The sequence below is a fragment of the Caretta caretta genome, chromosome 1 (genome assembly GCF_965140235.1).
Source record: "Caretta caretta isolate rCarCar2 chromosome 1, rCarCar1.hap1, whole genome shotgun sequence".
NCBI classification, from domain to species: domain Eukaryota; kingdom Metazoa; phylum Chordata; order Testudines; family Cheloniidae; genus Caretta; species Caretta caretta.
The window spans coordinates 47,918,384-47,942,232 of NC_134206.1; the positions used below are offsets into that span (position 1 = coordinate 47,918,384).

Sequence of the window (23,849 nt, forward strand, 5' to 3'; positions counted from 1 at the left end):
ACAAATCTGACATCAGGAATCATAACATTCAAAAACCGGTAGGAGAACACTTCAACCTCTCTGGACACTCAGTAAAAGATTTAAGGGTGGCAATTTTGCAACCGAAAAGCTCCAAAAACAGACTCCAATGAAAAACTGCTGAGCTTGAATTAATATGCAAACTAGATACCATTAACTTGGGTTTGAATAGAGACTGGGAGTGGCTGGGTCATTACACATATTGAATCTATATCCTTAAGTTAAGTATCCTCACACCTTCTTGTCAACTTTCTAAATGGGCCATCTTGATTATCACTACAAAAGATTTTTTTCTCCTGCTGATAATAGCTCATCTTAACTAATTAGCCTCTCACAGTTTGTAGGGTAACTTCTAACTTATCTGTATGTATATATTTATATATATTTTACTATATGTTCCATTCTATGCATCCAATGAAGTGGGCTGTAGCCCATGAAAGCTTATCTCTAATAAATTTGTTAGTCTCTAAGGTGCCACAAGTACTCCTGTTCTTTTTGCATTTCCTTTAATAACCCTCATCCCCAGAGCAAGAGGAAGGATCAAAAGGAACAAGGCAAATGTCAACTTAATAGCTACCGTGTGGGAATGTCAACAGTGCATCTCAGAACTGATTAAATTCTATTTCAAACCCCGCTTGTAGTTAGAATATCATAATCATACTTCAAAAAGTTCTGAATAGAGCTGGCAGGAGAATGGAACTTCTGTTCACAAAGGATCCTGAGATTTCAAAAGCTGACTTCATTTCAAATTGAAATGAAACCCCAAAATTTCAAAATTCTTAAAGGAAAAATCCTGGGAAAAAATATTTTTTTAATTTTATATTACAAAATTTTAAAAGATTCAAAACAAAAAGTCACTTCAAATCAAAAAATCAAAATGTTTCATTCCAAAAATGTCAAAACAGGACATTTTGACTTTTTTAGGAGTTTTTGTTTTGTTTTTTCTCCACAATTTTGGGAAAAATTGACACCATTTTACAAAGCATTTCAATTGATGCAACTGCATTTCTTGATGGAAAATCGTTCCATCAAAGTTTTTCTGACCAGTTCTAGTTCTGAACCATATTTATAGCCTATTTTACTACACTACCTATGAAAACAGTACTTGTACAATAAGGATTGCACATGACCCAGAGAGAAGCATGAAAGGAGAAAGGAGTATAAGGTTTTCTAGAAAACCACCAGTGAGACATCTGACTCTCTGCACCATCCACATGACCAAGGTAAAGTATCAACAAAAACTTGGCCTATTCAATGACACAGCACGAGAACAAAAAAAAGGTGTAATCCAAATCCAATCCTAGAGTCTAGCAGCAAAAATAGAGACTAGCTTCAGAGTAACAGTCGTGTTAGTCTGTATTCGCAAAAAGAAAAGGAGTACTTGTGGCACCTTAGGAGACAGGCCAGTCCTTGCCTACAGACAGCCCCACAACCTGAAGCAAATACTCACCAACAACCACATACCACACAACAGAACCACTAACCCAGGAACCTATCCTTGCAACAAAGCCCGTTGCCAACTGTGCCCACATATCTATTCAGGGGACACCATCACAGGGCCTAATAACATCAGCCACACTATCAGAGGCTCGTTCACCTGCACATCCACCAATGTGATATATGCCATCATGTGCCAGCAATGCCCCTCTGCCATTTACATTGGTCAAACTGGACAGTCTCTACGTAAAAGAATAAATGGACACAAATCAGATGTCAAGAATTATAACATTCATAAACCAGTCAGAGAACACTTCAATCTCTCTGGTCACGCAATCACAGACATGAAGTTCACTATCTTACAACAAAAAAACTTCAAATCCAGACTCCAGCGAGAAACTGCTGAATTGGAATTCATTTGCAGATTGGATACTATTAATTTAGGCTTAAATAGAGACTGGGAGTGGCTAAGTCATTATGCAAGGTAGCCTATTTCCCCTTGTTTTTTCCTAACCCGCCCCCCCCCCCCCCCCCACAAGACGTTCTGGTTAAACTTGGATTTAAACTTGGAGAGTGGTCAGTTTGGATAAGCTATTGCCAGCAGGAGAGTGAGTTTCTGTGTGTGTGTGTGTTTCCGGGGGGGGGGGGGTGAGAAAGCCTGGATTTGTGCTGGAAATGGCCCACCTTGATTACCATGCAGATTGTAGGGAGAGTGGTCACTTTGGATAAGCTATTACCAGCAGGAGAGTGAGTTTGTGTGTGTGTTTTTTGGAGGGGGGTGAGGGGGTGAGAGAACCTGGATTTGTGCAGGAAATGGACCACCTTGATTATCATACACATTGTTGGTCACTTTGGATGGGCTATTACCAGCAGGAGAGTGAGTTTGTGGGGGGGGGGGGGGCGGAGGGTGAGAAAACCTGGATTTGTGCTGGAAATGGCCCAACTTGATGATCACTTTAGATAAGCTATTACCAGCAGGACAGTGGAGTGGGAGGAGGTATTGTTTCATGGTTTCTGTGTGTATATAATGTCTTCTGCAGTTTCCACGGTATGCATCCGATGAAGTGAGCTGTAGCTCACGAAAACTCATGCTCAAATAAATTGGTTAGTCTCTAAGGTGCCACAAGTACTCCTTTTCTTTTTAGAGACTAGCTTGCAATTCTTGATATTGCTATTCTGGCAACATTTTGAGTAGACAGCTCACAAACACACATGACTGGGAAGGAAACTACAGAGGGAGCTGGGAGCAACTCTTATATTTAAGTTGCCTAATATTTCCCATTATAAGAGATATTTGCAATTATTCTTATTATTATTTTTGGTGAAGCTCTAGCATCTAGCATTGTTTGCAAAAGGCCTCCATTCAGCAGGGAGAAAGCCTGATGCCAGAGAAGAGCCTTTTATTTGTCTCATGAACTTCTGTTCAGGTTTGGCTGAGAAGTTTTTGAAAACTGTCATTTCCCTTCTGTTGCTTGCATTGGCAGCAAATTTTGGCAACATGCCAAACTAACTGACCATGTACACTAATGTAAGGCTGGTCTATGGAGCAGCACACACTGCACTGGAAACCCCAGGAATAGATACCTCTTAGTGAGAGGGAGAGCGGTGTGCAAGAGAAGGCAGTCCGGGCTTCACCATGACTACTTACCAGACCTAGAACATCCCCTGACAGCACTCACCCACTCCTCCAGCAAGATACTGTCTCTGAGAGATAACCTTACTGCTAGCTACAACAATTAGCCCTATAACTTAAGCTGTGCTCAGGGTTCAGGGGCAAAACTCTACCAACAATGCATGAGGGGGAGAGTGTTGCAACTGCAAAATAGAAGTTGTTTTTACCTTTTCCTTTAAAAAAAATCATAAAAATACATATAACACTTCCCTCCCAACAACATTAAAAACAATGTTATTTAGGTTGCAAAGTCAAGCACTCAGAAGTTGGGAATTGCCATAATGAAGTCTGGTTGTGCAACCCTAGTGTGGCCCCCTGTACATATGCATTATTATGCAGTCTTTTTCCACAGGACCCCTGCCTCATTTAGTACAAAGGATGGATGGTACTTAGGAAATGAATCATGGCTATGTAATGAATCAGGTTATTTGTAGGTTCCCTGACTCATTTGCTCTAGAACTTGGAAGGTGCGTAGAGAATGAGGCAGAGCACTGCAAGAAGAGAAAGGATGGCCATGTGGTTAAGGTAGTTGAATTTCACACCGGAAAACTCAGTACTGTCCCTGCTTTTTCCAGAGAGTTCGTATGAGCAAGTCACTTAAACCAACATTTTGGCAGATGGTAATCAACTAGGTGTCCAAGCTGAGGCACTTGGGGCCCAATATGATGAAGTGCTGAGAACTCACAACTGCAATGGAAGTTAATGGGAACAGTGAGGCAATGTGATCTGGAGGAATAAACAGCATTCCAAGTCAGAAGGCCCCAGAATTTAATGCTGGTTCTACCACTGATTCACTGTGTAGCCTCAGACAAGTGTCTATGTCTTAATTTCTTCAGCTGTAAAATGGGACTAATAATGCTCTTATTTCTAGAGGAAATATGGAGTTACATTAACTAAATATATGTGAGGATCTCAGATACTAATGTGATAGGTGTCCTAGGAAAGACTGTGAAGAAACCAAATAATTCTGCACCATCATTGCAGACTAGATGGGTTCAATCTAATCTTATTTTAAATTATTCTGATCATTTTGGAGATCATTTCACCTGTTCAATGTGATCTTTAGAAATGTATGAAATTTGAATATAGATGGAATGTATGCAGTTTCCTTTCAAAATATATTTTTAATTTTGTGATGAAATTTTCCTCCCTTCCTATTGGCACCATAGCTATTTGATTCAGTACTCAAAAAAATTATAAAGGGCCTCAAACTCAGTAGTTCAGAGACCAGCACTTGTAAACAAAAAGCAAGATATTTTGTGGTCTAGTAAAACAAAAATATTTTCACTCTCAGCCAGGTAATGCAGCATATATACATCTCCACAAAAAACAGAAAAGCAACAAGTATGCACTGAAAGCTAGCAAATCTCAGTGTCTTATTGTATTTATTTTATTTTGTGTACAACATAGTCTATCATCATACTGGAAGCTTTTAGTAATAATAGACCACAGAAAATAGTACACTATAAAAAGTCCAAAATATAAAAGATGAACTCCATGTACAAAGTATATAAAAACAAATCTATAAACACCCTTATATATGGCATGAGCTAAACAGCTGTACTGATATGGTTACTGTGACTTCAGACCGCAGCTATTAAAAACATAGTAGTCATCTGCCATATCTCAGGTAAGAAGTAATTAAGCATAAACACACTAACACAATAATCACAGTGATCAAAAGTATCTGGCAACTTAGACAAATCAAATATTTTAACCACAAGTATCCAGAATAAATGACTGAAGATATCATGGAGTATACAGTACAGTGATTATACTAAAGTAGAAGGAGTGGCTAAGATTCATCAGGGCAATGTTGTTTTACAAGATAACCTTGATGGTTTAGGCAAACAGACTCAGAGATGAAACATAACATTTAGTCCCAAATTCTGCACTCAGATCTGCCTAGTAGACTCGTGTGCTTATTTGGAGTCCTATTAATTTGGTTGGGCTCTACATGGGTACAAGGGTCCACTTGCACAGACTCAACGACAGGATTGGGACCTAAATATGTAAATGCAAAAGAAGCAGTTGGATAGACATAATGGTCAAGTATAGATTAAGTGACACCAAACTAATTTATAACAAAGGAAAAGAATGTGGGTTCATTGACAGTTGCAATATTTGTATTCTTGGTCCAGTGTGCTGCAGCAATAAAGAAGAACGTGTCTTATCAAGATACTGTAGTTATAGTATACTAACTGATAGTAGTATAACCCCCTTCAGACAAACATGACTACTAGTTTTAGCACCTGTAGTACATTTGCTCACTTTCTATGTGCTCTAGCTTTTTAACATTGAGATATATTTATGATTTAAAGTGTCAGAAAGTGATATAATAAAACCAATTAATTCTTGTGTCCATTTAAAAGTTATGGGTGTTCTATATTGCTGTGTGCAGGATGAATTCACTTTCTTCGTACTAATGTTTTGCCAGTAACTAATAATAGTAGCCCATGATCAAACACACCCCAGCCTAGTGGAACATGCAACTGCCAATGAGAAAATATACTGTTTTAGACAGCAGCATGTAACATTGCAATCAAAACAATTTTTGTAATCACCTGCTCCATAAATATATTCATGAACATTTTCTTGGATAAAAGTCTGATAAATAGAATCAGTGACCTCAGATTATTGTTACTTTTCCAAACTGGAGGCCTCCAACCCAACAGGACCTTTTCATGAAAGAAATTTGTTTTTTAAAATTGTTACTCCAATTCACACATAAGGGCACCTGAACATCTGAAATCCAATACAAACAGATGATGACTTTTTGTATATCTGATCGAAAGTCAAATTTAAAATCCAGAATTTTTTTCTGTGTGAAAGAAGCTTATGAGTGAATGTACTACACTTCATTTTCAGTTCAAGACAAACATAGACGTTAAGGCCCCTGTTCTGTTAACACTGAAACTGGTGTCAGTGGGACTACCTATATATGACAGTATTGACTAAAATATCATGTAAAAAAGAAGAAGTGGTCTCTAAAATTTGTAAAAGAACTTTAACTCAGAATTTCTAGTATTTTTAGTGTTTGTGTTAGTTCAGAATGGGTATCAGCTGCCTTATCTCCATGTTAATGGAGTTTTTTGTACTGGAATATTAGCTATGTCTCAGAACATTGTGCATTGAACCTGTTAGACCATGTTTGGTGTATAGTGTCCAGTTTTGGTCACCTTATTTGAAGATATATGTCAGTATAAATTCTGGCTGCCCCTGAATAGGCATGTTTGGTGGGAAAAGATGGCAGCTCAGGGGGCCTCCCTCCATCAAGTCCGCACATACGCAGAGGTTACAGGCATAATGCTGACTGGGCACTTGTAGGAAAGAAGCATGGCCAGGGCCTCCTCCAGGGCCTCCTCCCCTGCATGACTGTAAGTATCTGGCAGCAAGTATTTGGGCAGCATAGTGTAAGAGTGCTATACAATGTGCTTCCTAAGGAATTCTGCATGTGACTGCCCTCCTTGGCTATTGCAGTTCTGTCCCTGAACAACCTGAAATTACTGAACGGCAATAAATATGGAACCCCTTGGAGGTCATTTTCAAAGAGTCACATTCCAGAGAAGAAAACCACTTTCATATTGGTCATGGAATTTTAACTTTGATCCCTTGTGCATGTGTATTATGAATCTGCAGGGCCGGCTCTAGGTTTTTTGCAGCCCCATGCAAAAAAATTTGCCACCCCAAGCTCCGAGAGCGCAACTGCCCAAGCAAAAAAAAAAAAAAAAAGGATGGCCGGAATGCCGCCCTAGGAATTGTGCCGCCCCAAGCACGTGCTTGCTTTCCTGGTGCCTAGAACCGGTCCTATGAATCTGTCTAATTACACAATCAAATTATTTCTCAGTGTAACGTAATAGAATATATCCACAACCATAAATGCACATGTATTTCGTAACTTTTTTTGGTTATTCTTGGACACTCAATTTCTCAGTCCTAATGGTCCAGTATATCTTGTGAAAAACTTTTGATATAAGCTCTCTTCTCTATAATGGTACTAGGAATTTTACTATTTCAACCTTTGCATATGTACTATACATTTAAACAGAATTTTTTCACTTTCTTATGATAATTTATTATGAACAAAATTTATACTTGCATACTAGTGATTTGAAAGTTATGAATATTTATTTTAACACTAGTTGTACAAAGCAAATAGAAAACTCTTTTTTTCAGGTTATGACTCCCTGATTTTCAAGTTGCCTCAGCCCCATATCATGTTAAAGAAGCCCAGAGACTGTTCTAACTTATACCAGCTGGCTATGGTCCCCCCAAGGAACCGTATGCCATGGGTAGATTGCAGGCACATTTCTCCTGGCTTGACAGATTCCCCCTCAACCCAGATATGGCCCCTATGCCAGAGTGGAGGAACCGTTCTCATAAGGACATGCTAGCCAAGAGCTCCACCATGTTGGGGGAATTCCCAGCTGATCAGTTAGGACCAGAATGAGCAAGAGAATTGCATCAATGAAGTATTATGGAGTATGACTTAGTTATTAGAAGAGTTGACTTTGTAATTTAATTGTAAACACACGTTGGTATGTAGCGCTCTTCACTACTGCTGTAAATTGACCACAAACAGCAGCAAAATCCAAGAGCCCCTTCTACAACTTAGCCTTTCTCACTGTGACACCACAAACCAAACAAACTAATCAATAAAAGAGTAAAACAAGTCCAGTCTCCAATGACTGGAGAGAAAAAAGAGCAACATATCTTTGAATATATTTTATAATTTTGGAAGGCACTCACATGCTAGGATGTGTAATAGATCAGATAATTACACTTCAGTATAGTTCTTTAAATATGGTTTTCTATGTACTTTTCATATAAATGACTAATAAACTGTGACATATACAAAGTTGTGCACAATACAAGATGACATATACACACGGTTGTAAAACTATTCTATTATTTGAGAAACAGTATGTGATCTTGTAATTATATTATCATTATTCACATGTACAAGGAGGTGCAACTGTATCTGTGCATTCAGCCTTAACTCTGTCACCTCCTGACACATTTAACTGTGTAACCAAAAGTTACATTAGAGACAGTTTTTTGTATTTATTTTCCTAGGTTTTTTTTTTTTAAAGGAAGGCTTCTGCTGGCCTTTGTCTGTGCTTATTTGTATGCAGACTTTTTAGATTGTAATCTCGTTTTAGACTATTATTCTTACATGTCAGTCAAGCACCTAGTACAGTTTTGGGCACTGTATAAATTAGGAGGTCACACACTTTGTTGCTTTTTTAGGCTGACCTCACTACACACACTAGGGGCTCCTTGCATCCCTCCATTCTCACCCATAAGCTCCCAGTGTTCCACCCTCCCTTCCCCCTCTATTTCAGGAACTTGCTGCAACTCCCCGCTACATCCCATCACTCATGCCAGGGGCTATGTTCACTCCCCATTTTCCCCTTCCCCTGCATATCACGGTTACTCAGTCTCCACCCTGCCTGGGGTTCTCTACAATCCTCTCTTTTCCTCTTCCCCATACAAGGGTCCTCCATTCTCCCCACCATGCCATGGGGCTGTATATGCCTCCTTCCCTCCACCATTCTTATTTCTCTTTGTTCTGCATGGGAGCCAGGTCTTTGATCTATAGACAACTGCAGAGGTGGTTGAAGCCCTGGTACTGCTAAACAGGTGGCAAGGTATCACATTACATTCAGACATCCAGACAGACAGAAAGCAATCCCATCAAGTTGAATGCAGGGACTCAGAAGCTTGGCCAATAATTTTGCATACTTTTGGAGGTGGTAACCAACTGGCATATTTGTGGTAGCTTTGCTTGGCAGGGCACTACCCTAAGAAGAAGCTGTATTTAAAGATGAGAGATTTAAAAAAAGTAATTTGTGACAATCCAATGTGACACAGAATTAAATTAAAGAAACTCATTGCTGATTTTTAACTTTTGATAATTTTAATCAAATAATGATACAATAAACCCTGATTAAATAATAACAGCTAGAAAATAATTTGTAGCAGAACATTCAATGGAGAATCAAAAATCAATATTGGAATTTTCCCAACCTATGTTAAGTCCCAATATTTTAATAAAAATCTCTAAGTGGAAGCAGTCTCCTGTGTGGCAGGAGTACTCCAACACTGCTTAAAACTCATTACACAGTTATTAGTCAATTTAGGCCAGCTACTTTGCAATAGACCTGGGCTTATAATTTGCCAGAAACTGGGAATGAGTGACAGGGAATGGATCACTTGATGATTACCTGTTCTGTTCATCCCTCTGGGGCACCTGGCATTGGCCACTGTCAGAAGATAGGATACTGTGCTAGATGGACCTTTGATCTGACCCAGTATGGCTGTTCTTGCATACTTACAGAGGTGGTAACCAGCTGGCATATGTTCTTATAACATGGCTTCTTGTGCGTGGCTCCCTAAACTAACAGGAGCTGGGAAAGTTGTGGAGGAGGCAAAACACCTATTTCACCCACATGCAGATGGCCATTCCAAGGCCTATCCACCACATCAGCCTTCTTGCTAGGCACCATTAAACACCATTTAAATGTTACCTAGCAAGAGGGCTTAAGTGGGACTTCACTGGTGCATAACACCTTGTGCTGACCCGCTGCACAATGGTGAATGTCATCCTCTGTCCCTAGAAGGGAATGAGTTGCTCATGTCAACTCATAGGAACAGCCCTAATTGGCTCCAAAGAGAATTGCATCTAGCCCTTCTCACAGGGGAAGCTGGTATGAAAAGAGCCTTGTGCAATGCAGGGAAAAACACAGAGAATCTTCAGGGGCCCCCAACCAGCATGGAGAGGACCCTGGTGAGGAATAATTAACAAAATAACATGAGGGAAATCTGACATATGCAGCATTCTTCACATGCACACACACACACACACACACAGAGGAGAGAGACACAAATAACAGGGATTGCAAGAAATCCAACTTGCTCGTCAATAGCTAAGAGACCCTATGCCACCAAAGAAAAGCTTAACATGGCTTCAGTACTTTTCAATATCCCTAGAACAGCAAAGGTAGGGGTGGGGAGAACTCAGGCAATAATCTCAGAAAGATTTGAGATTTCTGCAAAAGTGACCAGCACTTTAATAGTTCATGCTGACATTTTCATTGCTACTAAGCTTCAGTTAGTAACCCATTAAAATTAACTGGGGAGGAGGGGGTCAGTTTCCACCTCTCTTAGGGTTGTTCTTTCAATCTGTATCTGCAGACTCAAGAAAACAGCACTACATATATTCACATTTTGAAGCGTATCTTTTCATCAATAAGAGCTAGATTTTTTTTTTTTAAATGAAAGGTTAAAACCTCTGGGGCCACCACAGAAGTACCAGTACAGCATGCCACTGAGTTTTGGCTCACTTCAAAACTTACTATATCCAGAAGGGAATTCCCTTCTTTGTAATAAACCCAGTAAGACAAGAGCATGGAGAGGAAGCTACTGTGTGGGTTTCCCAATTAAATAAAAGTCTATAAACTTATTTTCATTATATTTAATTAATTGGCCAAGCTTGCATGCCTTACATTCATCCTGATGGCATTTCTCTGTGTGGATGCAACACAGTAACTTTTGAACGCCACAATTTCAACATTTCAGAGAGCGTTCTAGGCATCAATGGGTAGAACCTTATTGATTACAGGGGACAATGGTATGGGAGGAGGGTAACTTGGGGGACCCTGGCACTTGGCAAAGGGAGAAATGTGGGGCCCAGAGAGCCCTGGCATGGAGGGAAAGGTGGGGAATGAGGAGACACAGAACTTCTGGCATGGGAGAAGGGCATGGGGGGGCAAGGAATAAACAATTATTTACTGAGAATATTGGGGAGATTCCTACCTCGAGCCTGATCTTTCCTAATAAAGATGAGATACTCTCAGAAACTGAAACTGAACCAGTAGTGCTGGAGCAACCTGCTAGCCCAGGATCCTGTCTTCAAACAGTGGCCAATGTCAGGTGCTTCAGAAGGAATGAACAGAACAGGGAATCATCAACTGATCCATTCCATTGCCCATTCCCAGCTTCTGGCAAACAGAGGCTGGGGACGCCATCCCTGCCCATCCTGTCTGTCATAAATATAAAGGGAAGGCTAACCACCTTTAAATCCTTCCTGGCCAGAGGAAAAACCCTTTCACCTGTAAAGGGTTAAGAAGCTAAGATAACCTTGCTGGCACCTGACCAAAATAACAAATGAGGAGGCAAGATACTTTCAAAGCTGGAGGGGGGAGGGGGGAATGGAAGTTGTGCTGAATGGAATGTATATTCCTGTTTTTGTGTCTTTTTGTAAGTAGAGGGATTCTCTATGTTTTGAATCTGATTACCCTGGAAGGTATTTACCATCCTGATTTTACAGAGGTGAGTCTTTTACTTTTTCTTTAATTAAAATTCTTCTTTTAAGAACCTGATAGCTTTTTCATTGTTCTTAAGATCCAAGGGTTTGGGTCTGTGTTCACCTATGCAAATTGGTGAGGATTTTTATCAAGCCTTCTCCAGAAAAGGCGGTGTAGTGCTTGGGGGGATATTTTTGGGGGGGAGACGTTTCCAGGTGGGCACTTCCCCTGTTATTTTTGTTAGACTCTTTGGTGGTGGCAGCATAAAGGTTCAAGGACAAAAGGTAAAAGTTTGTACCTTGGGGAAGTTTTAACCTAAGCTGGTAACAATAAGCTTAGGGGGTCTTTCATGCAGGTCCCCACATCTGTACCCTAGAGTTCAGTGTGGGGAAGGAACCTTGACACTGTCTAATAGCCATTAATGGACCTATCCTCCATGTCTAGTTCTTTTTTTCTTTTTCTTTTTTTTTAATTTTTGGGTCTTTCTTAGAGATCCAACCAAGATGAAGAAGGAAAGCTGGACAGGTGGGAGCTCATGCTTCAACAAACCCTGGATATCAACATCTCTGGACTGGGCAATAACTGTCCACTTGCTCAATATCTGGCAATCAACAGTTATTGCTTGTGCTCTCTGCTTCTTTTGTTTGATTGACTTATTGAGATTAGCAAATGATTTGACATGATACGTTTTTATGGGATCAAAGAGGTCTACCTCACCCCTTTGGAGCAGCCTGGTTACAGACTGCTTCATTTCTTGTGTGCCATTCTCTCTTATGCACAAACTTTCTGCAATTTCAGGTGGGGCCCCAGTAGATGTTGCAATGTACACAAGTGGCTGGCTGTTGTCTGGGCTTGATCCAGGTTCAATGCTAAAAGTATTTGCCATTCTTTCAGTCACAAATTTTTTAATAACTTCAACAGCAGTTTCATCTGCAACCCTGCGCTTTGTGGTAGCTTCTTTGTGGAGATCTGTGCTCAAGGATGCACTCTACACATTTATTTTGTCATAGCTGTTACAGCTGCCTTAAAATGTGCAGTCAGGAAATGCTTGGTCAGAGCCTTATCTTTTGTGTAAAGATGCTGATGCTTCACACAGTCCTTGTTGAGAAATTGCTCAATGGCTGTCATGTCGTACGCCACTGAAGGGTCTGGTAGTATGGTATACTGCTCCCTGACTATCAATTAGGGCATGTTATATTACACGGTTTCTCCTCTAGAAGTCTGGCTTCTGCTACATGTACACAACCCCGTCTAGCATAATTCACATAACCACACTGGAACATGGTACAAACAAGCTCAGACTGTCACGTGACTACAGACTTTTGCTTTAACTGAAGGTAAAAAATATACGGGAGAAAGCATAAAATATCACCTGCGGCTAAGTATTTCCCAAACACTCCTATTCTGAGCATTATCAATTGTGTTGAGGAGCTTTCTGCCAATTTTGGTGAAAATTAGACTCTGTATCTTTGAGTTATAGTCTTTTTTGTGATTTTATGATTTTTTTCAGATTGGCTGCCCTATAACGTTTAAACATTACATGACATATAAGAATTGCACCAGTTCCTGCATCTACATCCACCAGGTGATAATGACCACCAGCCTAACATGTTGTAGCAATACATTTTTTCTAGCTGATGGGTTGCCCTAACTCATTAATAAGACCCCTTTTTAAATCTGTCTGTTAGACTAATACTGCAGCCATCACAGGAGTGTCTGAAATTCATCCAGTAGCCTGGAACAGGAGTTCCCAGCATTTCATATTTGTAAATTCACTTTTAAAAACTGAAGAATGTCATTGCTTTCTGGTAATTATTGATATTACAGTAAGTGCCCCAAAAGTGCTAGGCCCTATATAGACGTATAGGAATACACCATCTGTGCTGCGAAAAGCTTGCAGTCTAAACAGGTATATCTGATATAATGGTAGCTTGTGTAAGAAACATTTTAGAAATGTAAATTCTGGACCAGTAACTTGTTTTGAGCCTGTTTCTTGCAGTGCTGCAACATGGTTGTATGTACTGTATATTATACAAAAGCAAAATTGTTTACATAAAGTATTCTAAATAGGTGAACTTGTTTTACACCTTTGAGATCAAGATTTTTATTTAAAAAAACTAGAAGAAATTAAATCAGCGAGCAAGAAAAGCAGAGCTTAATGAGAACTAAGGTAACTAGTAAGATATGGATGGTATCAAGTGTTTCCACATTAAAAGTATCTTTAGGTCTGGGCTGCCAACTTGCCAAATAAAGGTATTTACATCAGTCAGCATTATTATAAAGATACGGGTTACAAGAAATAAAAATTAATATTTAATTTTATCAATACACATGAAATAGCCTTTAAAAGGAGTAGGGGAAGAAAACTGCTGCTGCTTTACCTTCAGGCCTTGCTACACTAACAAGTTTTGTTGCCAAAAACTGGCTTTTGGCAACAAAACAGCAAGAGCGTACACACTACAATGGGACTTTTGTTGCGAAAAATGCCCAGTTTTGGCGACAAAAAAATCTTCCACCCCATGAGAGACTTTTGTCTTTTCCCCTCCCTTTATTGTCGACAAAGAGCCAGTGTAGACACTGCTGACTGTTTTGTCGACAGAACTGGCTTCCGCCAGTATCCCACAATGCCTGCCCTGATTGCTCTGCTCTGTATTTTGATCTCTGCTGCCCTGCAGGCATGCGGCCCTCCCCTTTCAAAGCTCCAGGAACTATCTGCTGCTCCGTTTGGGGAACATACAAAGAGCAAATAATTGGAATCCTCCTGTTCTGCCCTGCGCTAGGAACACAGCAGCAGGCAGATGGCTGCTGTAAGGGGAGGAGGACAGACTGCTGTGCTGCTTTGCCCTTCCTCAGCACGGAGAGCTCACAGAGCTAGTCATGATGCTGCTCTTGGCAGCTGAGGAGGCTGTGGGAGAACTCGGAGAGAATCCCAAGATACGCAGCGGTCAGCTCTTCCTTCCCACAACACTGCTCTGTGGGATACATACCCACAGTGCATTGCTCACCCTGTTGATGACGTGTCTCCAGTGTGGACATGATCTGTCGACAGAGGGAGCAAGTGTGAACACCCTTTGGCGATTTTTGTTTTGTCGACTTTTGGGTGTCAACATAAGTTTTATCAACAAAATTTGGTAGTGTAGACAAGCCCTCAGAAATGCTGGTACATTCTGTATGTCTACACTTAAAATGCTAAAGCTGCACAGCTGCAGTGACAACACTACCTACGCCAATGGAAGGGGTTTGCCCGTCAGGGTAGGTAATCCACCTCCCTGACAGGCGGTAGTTAGGTCAATGGGAGAATTCTCCCATCGATCTAGCGCTGTCTACACCAGGGGTTAAATTGGTTTAAGCTACATAGTTCAAGGGTGTGGATTTTTCACACCTCTGAGCAACATAATTATACCAAACTAATTTCCTAGTGTACACCAGGCCCTAACACTGTCTACACCTAGGTTTACATCGGCATAGCTACGTCTCTCAGGATCGTGGATTTTTTACTCCTCTGAGAGACGCAGCTATGCAGATGTAAATTTTCAGTGTAGCCCAGGCCTCAGTTCCAAATTATGCACTCAAAAGAGCTGTAGAACTTAAACCGAACAATAAGGGGTATAGTACAATAAAGGGTGGAGAAAAGGAGGACAATCCATTATTGTAAAACACTACCTATTTCAGAAAAATCTTATAAAAACACAGCACATTTAAGTAACCTACGGCACGCACATTTCCAGTGGGCAAGTACTTCATCAAGTAATAGCACAAGTATGAACAACTGCCATGCTTTTATGTAATGGCATCAGGTTTCGCTATAGGCTGCACTATTAGGCTGGCATATTCATTTAGCTTATGAGTCATGCATTGTGTAAACATCATAACAGAGATACCTACAAACTAACGAATTGTGAAAGAACTTTAACATTTCCCACTTCAGGCTTCCACCAGAGTATCACAAAATAATGTAAATATCACAAAAGCTAGTTAGCAAAAGAGGAATTATGCACTAGCCAGTAGTCAAGCCTTTGTCTTTTACAAGTCAGCCAGTAGCATTTCATAACTTTTATTTGAAACAACACCATTCACCATAATCATGCTGCAGAACACTAACAAGAAAAGGTAACATCTGAGATAGAAATTATCACTTTTATTTCAGAAACATGGCTTTTATGACCATCATCACTACAAACAATACACATCCATGCCATGGAAATAGCAAATTTGAGGTCTTTCATAGATTTTTGCTATTCTTCAGAATCTGAGCTTTCTTGCAGAGGAGGGAACGGGGGGGGGGGGGGGGATGGGGTGGAAATAACAGTGTATATAGCCCTTTGTTTTCTAAAGACAGCTTTAAAAAACAACAACAACAACAAAAAACCAGAAACATTGCCATCATGTCCAGTCTGCAGCCAAACAGAATGAAAGACTAGCACTGAGAAAAGAAGGGTGTTGTTCAGCTACAGACCTACAGCAACTTAAAAGACTAAGGCCACGTCTACACTACAAACTTTGGTTACCTCATATCATTGGTGTTGTCAGGAATCGTCTGCAGCAGAACCAGTCTCCGGGCAACATAAGGAATGCAGCTGGCATGCAGTGGGCTGCCCAGTGGCCACACTGCCTGATTGGTGGGAAGAGTCACCAGATCAACCCTTAAGACCAGCAGCAGCAGTATTTTGGCAGCTGCTCAAAGCATTCTCCCATGGCTCCGGTAGCTCTTGCTCCTGCCTTGTGCCAAGCCTTGCCCCTCTCTTGCCTCATGCCAGGTAACTCAGTTCTGACCCTTGGCTCCAATTCCTAACTTCGGACTCCAGCTCTGGCATTTGGCCTCTGACTCCAGCTCTGACCCTGGGTTCCTATTGCCGGCTACCAACTCTTGCTCGAACCACTAGGCTTGATATTTCTGCCCATCTGAGTGCACAAATGTAGTCTGTTGTGGCTACAGGTACACCAGCCGTGGTTCTCATGGGTCAGTGTATGTGTGAAGCTGTGGTTTTCCTTGCTGTGTCCCCCTGTGGAGTGGTAAGGGTAGAGATGCAGCCCGGGATGCCACGTGGTATGTTGCGGGGGCGGGGGTACAGGGAGATACCATGGAGTTCTCCAAGGTCTGCAAAGGTGAGTCTGGGATATTTGGACCTGTTGGTAAACCAGAGTCTGCAGCATTTTAATTTGCTCCCTGAAGAGACCCATTAAGTCTTGGTGTATCTCCCCCTCTCCCTGCTGGCATTCCTGGGTTTTCTTCTCTCCACTTTTTCCCTCTCCATGCCATCAGCCCTCCAGGCCCTTTGTTCACAATCTGATGCAGCACCAGCTTGCAGGACCTCACTCAGTATATCCTCCCTAGTCCTCTTCTTTCTCCTCATCAGGGTCAAGTGATCTGTGGGTGTGGAGGGGGGACCCCTCAAGGCCCCATAACAGCAACAGCTCCTGATTAAAAAACAGATCTATCATTGGGCTTACAGTCACAACAGAGAACAGGTTAGTTTCAAAACTCCCTTCCCTTACTCCCATAAAAATTTTAATACAAGACATGCTTATTAACACTTCAGCTTTGGAGCACCTCCGCACATCACCACTCTCCAGCCCATCAGGGTGAGTATGGCCTGCTGGAAGGCAGGGAATTTAAGTTGTATGAAACAATAACATACTGGTCCCTATTCCATGGGTACACATACAGGGCACTGGCACTGAATATTGGCACTATTTTCCACAGGTAGTGGTGATTTTAGCTGCTCTCTTACTCCCGAGGGTAACAAAAGGCACAGAGATGACAGCTGCTACTGGTGTCCTGAAGCTGCATGGGCCCATATGTTGCTAGCTTGTTTACTGCAACAGAGACAGCACAACTCATCACAGGATGGCATGGGAGAGTGTCTAACTGCAGGGGAAGAAATAAGGCTCCCAATTCCTAGAAACCCTCAGGAGAGGACTGCAGAGTATTTCCATGAAAGTTGCATTGAGATCTCTCAGGAGGATGCAAGGGGCATCAATCGCCATGTATATAAACTGCTCTGTCCCCTCCAGTCTAGGCTAACAGGGGAATGAAAAGCAGATACCAACCCTACCTCTGTTTGTTATACTGCTACCTCTTCTCGTACGAGTAAAACAATGAAAAGTCGATACCTGTGTCTTGTTAACTTGGGGATGGGCCATTTTTACATTTAAAACACTGTAAGGGAAAAATACAGGCATATACTAACCTGAGGTCCCTTCCCCTTCAACAGGTTAGTCCATGCTCAGCTGGCAGGACTGGCTAGACAGTGCAGGTGTCTCAGGCAGGTCCTGGCTCCTCGTGTCATCTCTCTCCTGCTCCTCCTCCTTCCTGTTCATGGCAGGGGCCTGTGGCTTGGGCTCTTCGGAGACATCCACAGTAGTGCAGGGTAGTGGTGGGGTCTCCGCCAAGTACAGCCTGCAGCTTGTCATGACCTATGAGGAAAGATTGAAAAAATTGGGTTTGTTTAGTCTGGAGAAGAGAAGACAGAGGGAACATGATAACAGTTTTCAAGTACGTAAAAGGTTGTTACAAGGATGAGGGAGAAAAGTTGTTTTTCTTAACCTCTGAGGATAGGACAAGAAGCAATGGGCTTAAATTCCAGCAAGGGAAATTTAGGTTGGACATTAGGAAAAACTTCCTGTCAGTGTGGTTAGGCACTGGAATAAATTGCCTAGGGAGCTTGTGAAATCTCCATCGTTGGAGATTTTTAAGAGCAGGTTAGACAAACACCTGTCAGGGATGGTCTAGATAACACTTCGTCCTTCCATGAGTGCAGGGGACTGGACTAGATGGCCTCTCGAGGTCCCTTCCAGTTCTATGATTCTATAAAAGCAGCAGGTCTGCGGCTCAGCACCAGTTTGATTGTTGGCCTCTGTGGCCTCGTGGGATGCCTGCCGTAGTTCATTTGCTTTCATGCAACACTGCTGCTGAGCCATCATACTCCTTTGCTTGCATCCCCGGACAATCTTTTCATAGATGTTGACGCTTCTACGGCTCGCCCATAGCTGTGCCTGCACAGCCTTTTCTCCCCACAGGCCCAGGAGATCCAATATCTCCTGTCTACTCCAGGCAGGAGTGAGTCTAGTATGTAGAGCTGTTATGGTTGGTTGGCAGTTGCACACAAGGGAGAGCTGCTAGGTATGCATACCAAGATGGGCAATCAGGAAAGGTATTTCAGAAATATGCAGTGGGCTTTAAAAGGGGGGATTGCTGCCAGTCTCCATGACCCCTGGACAGTGGTGTTTACAATTGTGACAGAAAGGTCAGTGTCCAGGGAATGGGGCACTTTGGGACAGCCACTAGAGGACTGTTAAAGTCGACACAGGTTGTACAGTGTCTTCACTCCCCCTGCATCAAGCTCAGTAAGTTACCACAGCTCCACACTTTGGGGAAGGTGATTTTACTGTGTCACCATTTCAGGGTGCTTATATCAGCCAGACACAAACTGGAATGTAGACACATATGCACAGATAGGTTGACACAAGGAGACTTATTTTGGCCTAACTTTGTAATGTAGACCAGGCCTCACAGCGTTAACAGTTTCACAACATATCACATAAATTCAGCAAAAGCATTTGTCCAGTGTAGCTAGATGTACCTGGTATGCTGGCTGACGTTTCACACCTTTGAATGAATGTTCCTTAGAAAGTTACTGACGGATCACCTTCATTTTTTATTTTTAAGCAGTGGAAGTACTTAAACAACTAGATGGGATCCAGGCTGTCCTGTTCTCCTCTGTAGGAAAAGGGGCAGAATGAAACTAAGGGCTTGTTTGCATGGCGGGGTAATGCACTGTGTGAGGGTGTGGTTTCTAAAGCAGGGGTTCTCAACCTTTTTCTTTCTGAGGCCCCCCCTCAACATGCTATAAAAACTCCAGGGCCCTGTGGGAAAGTGCAGGGAACTTGGGGCTCCGGGACGGGCCCTCGGGCATAGGTATAGTTTGACTTCTATTTTGGGGGGGGGGGGGGCAGGGACCAGCAGGAATTGAGCCAGCTCCACACAGCAGGGTCCAGGAAGGCAGTGCCACCTCCACCCCCTGACTCGCCTCAGCAGGCCACTCAGCCTGTCTGGGTTGTGTGTGGTGGGAGCTCAGCTCAAACAATTTGAAAACTGCTCAGGGTGCAGGCACAGGGTAGCTAGGGGCTATGTGCAGGCACAGGGGTAGCTCAGGCAGGGGGTATCTAGGGGCTGTGTGCAGGCAGGGGGGTAGCTCAGGATGCAAGGAGGGCATAGTGAGGGACTGTGTGCATCCAAGGGATAGCTCAGGATGTAGAAAAGGGGGTAGCTAGGGGCTGTGTGCAGGCAGGGGGGTAGCTCTGGGTGCAGGGAGGGGGTAGCTAGAGGCTAGAGGGGGATGCGCCAGGTGGCAGCGCTCCCAACCCGGGTGCTCCGGGCAGCGTAGCCAGCCCCACTGCTCCCAGCCACCCTGCCTCCCTGAGGGAGGCGGGGCCGCCAGTCCTGGTGCTCCTGGCAGTGCGGCACCAGCACCAGTTGCCCTGCCTCCCGCAACCAGCTTGAGCCGGCAAAGCACTGGAATGCAGGGGGGTGCCTGGCTTGGGGGCAGAGCATGGGCAGGGCCATGCTAGGTTGGTTAGGAAGGCACAGACTATGCCTGTCTATGATACCCGCCGCCCATGCCTGCTGTAGAAGATGGCGAGACTCACTGCCAAAACAGAAACCTCAATATCTGCATTAAAAAAAACAACTGTATCCTGTCACAGCAGAGTCTTTGAGAAATAAATCTTCCTCTGAGGATACTGATTCCTTCAATAAAAAAACTTCCACATCATTCTGTGAACTGCAGCAAACCAGTCTTGTCTTTCTGAGACCTTCTTGATGCATTATAACAGAAATAATAAAGGTCAAGTACATTTTCTTTGCTTTTCAGCTCACTGAAGTCACTTTAAGAAAAGGAGTACTTGTGGCACCTTAGAGACTAACCAATTTATTTGAGCATGAGCTTTCGTGAGCTACAGCTAGCTGTAGCTCACGAAAGCTCATGCTCAAATAAATTGGTTAGTCTCTAAGGTGCCACAAGTACTCCTTTTCTTTTTGCGAATACAGACTAACACGGCTGTTCCTCTGAAACCTGAAGTCACTTTGATCTTCTTCCTGAGACAATGTAATGGCAGAAACTCACCTTCTCATCCTTTCAGAGGTGCAGTTTTGATAATGAGGGGCCCCAATTTTGCCCCACATACTTGAGACTGTGTTAGGAGCAATGATGGTTCAGCTGGAGAAATCTGAGCAAGGACAACTATCTCAAAATACCTGCTCCAAGCAGGCTTTGACCACAATTTCTGAAGCGGTATTGAATATATAGTTTGTCCTTTTCTACAGTTTGACATAAAATTGTGTTTAATGCCAGTTCAGCTACACCCATAGCTGGCACCAATTTTCAGCAACAAGTAATTTTGCTAGGTTTAGGAGTATTCTACTGCAGGCCTTTAAAATAATCTAAAGTCAATTATGTTATACCTGGTTCCACTGCATTTACAGACAAGCATTTTATACTGATTTTGGTAGGAAGCTGTCATTAAAATCACATCAGAAAATCTACGTGTAAAACTGAAGTATTTCATTCCCCCCCACCCCGGACTGGAGTGCTATTCTGTGACCATTTATTAAAAACTATTTTAAATCTGATAAACCCGACTGGGGAGAGAAACTCATTTTCAAAGCGACTTGGCTGTATTCATGGCAGTTTACTCGCAATCTGAAAGCCTCTCTCCTTTAGACTACCATCTTTAAATTATAAGCTTTTTACATGTAAGAAAGGGGGTATTTGTGAAACCAAGTTGACAATTTCCTCTTAAAATAAGAGTCTAAAGTTAAGGGTATTTTAACCAACAAGTGGAAGTGAGTACTAGTCTCTCTAAGGTTCTGATTGTGCAAACACTTGCACACCTGCTTAACAGTATTCACATGAGTAATATCATTGAAGTCAATGGGACTATAGACACAAGTAAAGCTAAGTATCTGCATAAACATTTGATGAATTGGAGCCCACATTTACAAAGAGACTGGAAAGAAATGCAAAGGATGTTAATGTATTAAAATTACAAATACTCCTTATTCAACAGTAGAATTCTCAGAGAAACTTCTACTACTTTCAAGATTTTTCGTGTTTAAGATACAGAAACATGCGTGTGTCCACAAATATATTTTTATATACATAACTGACCCAATGTTCTAGTGACAAAGCAGACTGCTACCACACAGGGTTCCAAATCTGGGCGCCCCATTGCACAGGTTAACAGGCAATAGTAGCAACCCTACCTCAACCCTTCTGAAAGGAGTTCATTCTCTTTACTCTTAAGTAAGCCCCTATTTGACTGATGCTCAGAGCACTCAACCTGGGTTGGCAAGACAGAAAATTCCCACAATGCAGGGGGCTGGGAGGGGGAGTTAAAGTGTGAATGGAAGCAAAGGAAAGTAAAATAGTTAAAGTACCTGATTAAACACTGTGTTTTAAATAAGAAGACTTAGTAATAGAAGAGTAAAATAACATGTATTTGTACAGATTTAAACTAGGTACAGTACCCACATAGTTTAATGGCAATATTTGCAGCGTAAAAGCAAAAGCAAAGAGGAGTCCTTGTGGCACCTTAGAGACTAACACATTTATTTGGGCATAAGCTTTGGTGGGCTAAAACCCACTTCATCAGATGCATTACCAAGTGGGGGGTCAGTGCTAATGAGCCAATTCAATTAAGATGGAAGTGGCCTATTCTCAACAGTTTACAAGAAGGAGTGAATACCAAGGGCGGAAAAATCACTTTTGTAGTGCTAATGAGGCCAATGTAATCAAGGTGGCCCATTTCAACCAGTTGACAAGAAGGTGTGAGTATCAGCAGGGGGAAAGTTTTTGTAGTGACCCATCCACTCCCGGTCTTTATTCAGGCCTAATTTGATGGTGTCCAGTTTGCAAATTAATTCCAGTTCTGCAGTTTCTCATTGAGTCTGTTTTTGAAGTTTTTTCAAAGTTTTTTTGTTGAAGAATTGAATTGGAACCTTAATTGAATTAGCTCGTTAGCACTGACCCCCTCTTCCCCATTCTGTTGCATATGATGTCTTGTTCTATGACTCATGATACTTTGACTGAAGTATTTCACAGGGTGCACTACTCTTTTCACCCAAATGCAGAGAGTCCGAGTCAGGCCCTGTACACACCTAAGCACTTGCACAGCGAAAATAGCTGTAAAAATGAAACCTTTTTGATGCTACAGATCTGCATCAGGAGTATAATCAGAATATTTTAGTGCCAAAAGTAAGTTTGTAATTTTTTTCTCCTTGCTGTTAACCTGCAGGGCAAGCACAGCTAAGCACAGCAATGGTCACATAAACACCACCCTATACCAGAAACCTACTGACCATACTTACCTACATGTCTCCAGCTTTCACCAGACCACATCATATGACCCATTGTCTACAGCCAAGCTATTAGATACAACTGTATTTGCTCCAATCCCTCAGACAGAGACAAATACCTACAGGATCTCTATCAAGCATTCTTAAAACTACAATATCTGCCTGGTTAAGTGAAGAAACAGATTGACAGAGCCAGAAGGGTACCCAGAAGTCACCTACTACTAGATAGGCCCAACAAGGAAAGTAACAGAACACCACTAGCCATCACCTACAGCCCCCAACTAAAACCTCTCCAGCGCATCATCAAGGATCTACAACCTATCCTGAAGGATGATCCCTCACTCTCACAGACCTTGGGAGACAGACCAGTCCTTACTTACAGACAGCCCCCCAGCCCGAAGCAAATACTCACCAGCAACTACGCACCACACAACAAAAACACTAACCCAGGAACCAATCCCTGCAACAAACCCCATTGCCGACTCTATCCACATATCTATTCAAGGGACATCATCATAGGACCTAACCACACCAGCCACACCATCAGGGCCTCATTCACCTGCACATCTACCAATGTGATATATGCCATCTTGTGCCAGCAATGCTCCTCTGCCGTGTACATTGGCCAAACCGGACAGTCTCTACGCAAAAGAATAAATGGACACAAATCAGATGTCAAGAATTATAATTTTTTTCGCAGGAGTGGGTGGGTGAAATTCTGTGGCCTGCGCTGTGCAGGAGGTCAGACTAGATGATCATAATGGTCCCTTCTGACCTTAGTATCTATGAACATTCAAAAACCAGTAGGAGAACACTTCAAACTCCCTGGTCATTCAATAACAGACCTAAAAGTGGCAATTCTTCAACAAAAAAACTTCAAAAACAGGCTCCAATGTGAAACTGCAGAACTATAATTAATTTGCAAACTGGACACCAGCAAATTAGGCCTGAATAAAGACTGGGTCATTGCAAAACCTAAAACTAATTTCCCCCATACTAATTTTCCCCTGCTGTTACTCACACCTTCTTGTCAACTGTTTGAAATCAGCCACTCTCA

The 23,849-nt window shown here is 42.2% G+C and overlaps 1 long non-coding RNA gene across 1 annotated transcript in view; it reads right to left on the minus strand.

The window, feature by feature from the left end:
• Positions 1–4,495: 4,495 nt before the first annotated feature.
• The window catches only part of LOC125635297 (uncharacterized), a 46,978-nt gene continuing 27,624 nt past the window's right edge, over positions 4,496–23,849 (minus strand). Inside the window, exons 4-5 of the long non-coding RNA XR_012668108.1 lie at positions 17,628–17,853; positions 4,496–16,854 (exon numbers count right to left, since the gene is read on the minus strand). This is a non-coding gene — a long non-coding RNA (uncharacterized LOC125635297). The remainder of the gene's footprint in view (positions 16,855–17,627; positions 17,854–23,849) is intronic.